The sequence below is a fragment of the Tamandua tetradactyla genome, chromosome 18 (assembly GCF_023851605.1).
Source record: "Tamandua tetradactyla isolate mTamTet1 chromosome 18, mTamTet1.pri, whole genome shotgun sequence".
In the NCBI taxonomy this organism is placed as follows: Eukaryota; Metazoa; Chordata; class Mammalia; order Pilosa; family Myrmecophagidae; genus Tamandua; species Tamandua tetradactyla.
The window spans coordinates 75,762,069-75,768,068 of NC_135344.1; the positions used below are offsets into that span (position 1 = coordinate 75,762,069).

A 6,000-nucleotide genomic window follows, 5' to 3' on the forward strand; every position below is an offset into this window, starting at 1 on the left:
AGGCTATAGTCCTTGTGAGCAAAGGAAATTGGACACAGTATGTGAAACGAAACAGAGAGAGGGAGGCCACCAGGGGACAGAGGATTGCCAGAAGCCATCACGAGTTGTTCTGGTTTGTTAAATGCTGCTGGAATGCCATAGGAAAGAAATGAAATAGCTGTTATAAAGGGAATTTATTAAGTTACCAGTTTACAGTTCTAAGGTCATAGAAATGTCCAAACTAAGACATCCAGATAAAGATACCTTGACTCAAGGAAGGCCAATATCTGTCGTGTGGGAAGGCATGCACTGGCATCTGCTGATCTTTGTTCCCAGTTCTGTTGCTTCCAGCTTATGATGCCAGTGGTTTCCACTCTAAGCATCTCTAACTCTTAGGTGAAGGATTAAGGCCTTCGCTTAACTCCTCCAAGGCACAGCTCTGGGTTCTGGCTTGCTTAGCATCTCATGGAAAGGCGCATAGCTGTGCTTCTGGGCTCTGCGTCTCCAAACATCTCTCTGTCAGCACTCAAAGCGTCACCAGATGTCTGCATCTCCGTCAGCTCTGAAGCCACTGTTCTCCAAGCGTCTGCATCTGAAGTTTCTCCAAAATGCTTCCTCTTTTAAAGAACCTCAGTAAACCAATCAAGACCCACTTTGAATGGGTGGAATCACATCTCAATCTAATCAAAAGGCCACACCCATAGCTGGGTATGCCACATTTCCACAGAACTAATCCAGTCCATGTTTCCACCCTAAATATGTCTGCCCCCACAAGATTGGATTAGAAAGGAAAGCATGGCTTTTCTAGGGTATATAACAATTCCAAACCAGCGCACCAGTACACAATAAACTTTGGAGAAAGCACAGCTTTGCTGACCCCTTGATTTTGGCCTTCCAGCCTCCAAAACTGTGAGCCAGTAAATTCCTGTTGCTTGAGCCAACCTGTGTGGTATTTGTCATGGTGGCCCTGGGAAGCTAGGACAGGTGCCTTCTGATGAGAGAACACACCACCTCCTGAATTCTTACCAAAGAGAATCAAGTCTCTGATCAAACTGACAATTTGCTTGAAATACAGAGGCAAAGCGAATATGCTCAACTGCACCATGAATGCGCAAACAGACAAATCCAGACTGGGGAATTCTAGAGGACAAACTCTGTAGGTCTTCAGTGAATACACAGTAAGGAAAGGAAAGAGGGGGCCAATGGGAAAGACCAAACTATATTTGTCTACTGGATAATAAAACTATACAAAAACAAAAGGATGTGATCACTATAAAAACCAGGAGAGTGGTTCCTTCTATGGGAAGGGTGAGGGGATTGGGAAAATGAGAGGGGCTGCAGGAGCAGCTGGCAAAGCTGTAGTTTTTGGACCTCAGTGCTGGTCTCGTGGAGTTTGTCTTATAATAATTCATCCATCCATATGTTTATTCTGGGTTCTTTTCTGTGCCTGTGTTTTATTTTGCAATAAAAAAAAGCTTAAAATATATATGTTCCAAAATACAAACAGGAAAACTCCAAAATTGAAATTGAAATATTTAATGCATGCTCTATAAAATGCAGCAAATTTTATTCTTGGAAAATTGAGTGTTCACAGAAATACCATTGATTTGAAAAAATTTTCTCACTGTGCTCAAACTCCTGGGTATTCCCAGTGATTGCTGAAAAATCACAGTTAGATGGAAACCAAGTATTATTTAAGGCTAAACCATTTCCAAAGCAAAATTGCTTTTAAAGTTCTTTTGATTATGGTACAAACATTAATATGTGTTTTTGATGTGGGTTTGGGTGCATTTTAATGATATGGTTAATCTCATGTGCAATGAGACCATCAGCTCAGAGCACACCTAGAGCTTATCGAGTTCTTGAGATGGCCCCAAATGGGTAGTCGCTGATCACTTGGAATTGGGGGTAACTAGGTGTTCTCCGTGAGGCTGGACACCTTTCTGTAGTGATGGGCACCTCGACTCAGGAGCTACTTCCTGGGTTCACGCCAACTGTACCCCTTAGGAACTGTGGCCTTTGGATAGTTTGAAGCTGTATGAACCCCAGAAAATCATATTCTTAAAACTAACCCATTCCTGTGGGTGTGGACCTCATGCGGGTTGGGGGGGGACCTTTCAATTAGGTTATTTCAGTTGAAGCATGCCTCAGGTGTGTTGTCGTCCCTTACCGGAGTCCTTTATTAGAGTGAAAGACAGAGAAAGGCACACAGAAACCGAGAGGGAGGGACGCACTCAGAAGAAAAGCCACAGACAGAGAGCCAGAAGCTGAAAGCAGAGAAACCCGGGAGGACAGGACCAGCAGATGTGCCATGTGCCTTGCCATGTGAAGAGGAGTCTGGGATCGCTAGAATTTGGACATTCTCACAGCCTCAGAACTGTAAGCTTGTAAACTAATCAATCCCCATTGTTAAAAAGCCAAACCCATTCCTGGTGTTATTGCATTTTGGCAGCTTTAGCAAATTAAAACAGCCTTGGATGGGTTACTTAAGAGCCTTGTGGTTTCTTCATCTATAAAACAGAATTGAAAGCAGCACCTAATTCACAGTCTGTTGTGAGGCTTAAGCCCTTTGCTACATATAAAATGTTTGAATAGTGCCTAACAGACTTAGGCGGTTCTCAGGAAGGATTAGCTGTGGTTGTCATCATGTCACCCAGCAGACAGGGACATGCATACACTTCCCCCCAAAACAACAACAAAACCCCAAAAAATGGTGCTGCAATAACGGGATAGTTATATGGAAAAAGAATGAAGTGTGACACCACCACCCCCACCTTACAGCATACAAAAAAAAAAGAGCAGCAGATAAATATACAGAGGGGATGTACCATATAGTCACTAAAGTCCTGTCTCTAGTTTACCCGGATGTTGTCACCTATAGCAACCCTGGTTGGCTTAAAGCGAATTTATTATCATGGTTTGGAGGCTGGAAGTTCAACTCAAGATGTTGGCAGGGCTTGTTATCTCCCGGAGTCTGCAGAATTGCAGCAGTGCTCCTTTCACCACAGGGCAGCCATCCGCTCCCCTTGTATCTGTTGCTCTGGCTTCCACTGACTCTGGCTTCTCCTGCTGTGTTTGGTTTCCTTTGCTTATAAGGACTCCAGCCCTAAGGGTGAAAAGGTCCACCCTGATTTGGTTTGGGCACACCTTAACTAATACCATCAGTCCAGATGGGCTCACACCACAGGACCGGGGCTTAGCGCTCGAACGTGTCGCTACGGAGAACATGACTCAGTCTCCAACAGGTGCACTGTCACTCTCCGATACCTTTTCAAGTGTTTGTGCTTTGTTCCTATGTCTTCAAGCACAATTTATTCCCCAGGTTTTCCATTTAAATCGTGGGTTATGCACGCAAGAGCCTCCAAACTGGATTGTGGCAAATAACCTGGTCTTTGGGGCTGGGTTGATGATTACCCATGCCTGTGGTATGCCAGAATCATTAAAATAATTTAGTTTGTAGGTCAGGCCATAGTACAGATGTTTTTCATGTGTGCACCCAGTCAGAATTTCAAAAGAGAAAAAAATACGTTTCAACACCGTTCTGTGAAGCAGAAGAAAAAATTTACTAGTTTCAGTATTGGAATGAGCCAGTTATTTTTTTTAATATTAGCCCCTTGTTCTGTTTGCTACTCCCATCACTTTTCCATGTTTCTCCCATTTAATGACCTTTCTGGATGTACTCCTGCCGCCACCACTAGTACAGGGAAAACGTGTTCCTTCAGAGTGGGTCAGATTCCTTATTCACTGTTGAATCCCCAATGCTTAGGACAGTCTCTTAAATCTAACCTAACTGAGCCACAAGTAACTGGGTTTGGATATTTCTCACACACACACAAGATTACCACCTTATCCTGATATGGGCTTACAATTCTCACTCGGTGACCTGGTGACCTCACTCCAGCAGTCTGACCTTGTCCCCAAATCTTGTGCAGCTCAGGACTATGCATACAACAGGCTGTCTTAATGTCTCCTGCACAGAGCCCTTTCTCCCCCAAAAGAGATATTCTTCCTATGGATAGAAATCTCTTTGCATCATCCTCATTCTGGAGTAACCCAGAAGGAAATAATTCAACATTCAAAACTTGGTGTTACAGGCAACTTTCCAAAATTTTCATTTTAATTTTTATCCATCTTTTCATTACAGAGATCCAATGCAGAAGCATATAAATGGAAATATGATTTCGAGATGAAAAGAAAACAATGTAAGATTTTTGGTTATTGAAAAAGAGCTTGTTCATGTTTTGTTTTAAGTCTGTGAAGCCAGGCATCAAATCACTATGGCATTTATATTTCACTGGATACATTTAAAGGACAGATGTAACAGCTCAATTTAAATGTGTTGATATTTACACTACACTGGCAATTAAATCCTTTGCAACTATTTAAACTTATAAAGAAAATGCTAGAAGATATCTTAAAATGGGTGAAAGAGTACATAATTTTTCAAAATTTTCTTTAGGTGATGTTCTAGTTTGCTAGCTGCCTGAATGCAATATACCAGAAATGGAATGGCTTTTTAAAAGGGGAATTTAATAAGTTACTAGTTTACAGTTCTAAGCCAATAAAATGTCTCGATTAAAACAAGTTTATAGAAATGTCCAATCTAGGGAAAGATACCTTGGTTCAAGAGGGCCAATGACGTTCCGCGTTTCTCTCTCTCTCGTCTGGAAGTGCACATGGCAAAGTCACTAGCTTTCTCTTCTGGATTCTTGTTTCAAAAAGCTCCCTGGTAGGCATTTCCTTCTTCATCTACAAAAGTCTCTGACTGGTCGACTCTCTGCTTCGTGGTTCTACAACCTTCTGAGGCATTCTCCAAAATACTTCTTCTTTTATAGGATTCCAGTAGACTAATCAAGACCCACTTAGAATGGGTGGAGATTAAACTAATCAAGTTTAATACCAACCACTGATTGAGTCACATCTCCGTGGAGATGACCTAATCAAGTTTTCAACCTATAGTGCTGAATAGGGATTAGAAGAAACCTTTGCTCCCACAAGATTGATTAGGATTAAAACATGGCTTTTCTAGGGTACGTAAATCCTTTCAACCCCACACAGGTGATATAAGTGAACAAGTTGGAAATTACTGAGCTAAATGAGAAGAAACTCACCCCTACCAAAATGAGGTTAAACTCTTGATCTTTATTTAACACAATGTATAAGCAATTTATTATAAGCAACAATTTGCAAAAAGAAAGGATAAAAAGGGAAGGTAGTTTTCACAGAGAAAACAAAAGGTGTGGGATAGTAAAAGAGCCCTTTGTCTTTTAATGTATACATGTTCCAGCATTATTCACACAAATACAACTTAGATAAACTATCCAGTTATTGGGAGATACATATTTGGGATCATTTTATCCTCAGTCTTAGAACCAGAAACAGTAGGATATTTGCACAGAACAACAACAAAAAAATCATCACACACTATACAAATTACAAAACACAGGTTACAGTTTCGCTACCAGAAAAGTTACCTGCTGTTTTGTGGTGGGTTTTCTTTTGACCAGCCAATCAACAGGTGTGTCGGCGTTGTGTTCCCTTGTGTTAGGGGGTACAAAATAAATACATCCTCAAGAAATGTTAACTCTAACTGGAAAGCAAGACTCAAAACAAATGAAACAATTCAGTATTAAAGCTTTGGATCAGGTGGAGAGGAAATAGGGTGTTGGCCAGCCCCAATAAAACCAGGATTAAAGTGGAAACAAATTATTACAAATGTAGTGGCTTGAGGGCGTGCGAGGGTAGTTCAGTGGTAGAATTCTCTCCTACCATGCGGGAGACCTGGGTTCGATTCCCAGCCCATGCACTTCACAAACAAACAAACAAACCAACAAAAGAAACAAAAACTTCAACAAATGGTGCTGCAATAACGGGATACTCATATGAAAAAAGAATGAAATGTGACCCTGCCATAGAGCATACAAAAAAAATGTAGTGGCTTGAAACAGCACAAATGTGTTCTCTTCCAGGTCCGTAGCTTGAAATCCTATGTCAGCCTCATGGGACTAAGAGCAAGATGGC

At 41.4% G+C, this 6,000-nt stretch overlaps 1 long non-coding RNA gene and 1 other non-coding gene across 2 annotated transcripts in view; both read left to right on the plus strand.

The window, feature by feature from the left end:
* LOC143662351 (uncharacterized) overlaps positions 1-4,229 on the plus strand; it is a 9,128-nt gene extending 4,899 nt beyond the window's left edge. Inside the window, exon 3 of the long non-coding RNA XR_013165302.1 lies at positions 4,124-4,229. This is a non-coding gene — a long non-coding RNA (uncharacterized LOC143662351). The remainder of the gene's footprint in view (positions 1-4,123) is intronic.
* Positions 4,230-5,714: 1,485 nt separating this feature from the next.
* TRNAG-ACC (transfer RNA glycine (anticodon ACC)) lies at positions 5,715-5,785 on the plus strand. Its single transcript has one exon. It is a non-coding gene; the product is annotated as a tRNA-Gly (tRNA).
* Positions 5,786-6,000: the final 215 nt, after the last annotated feature.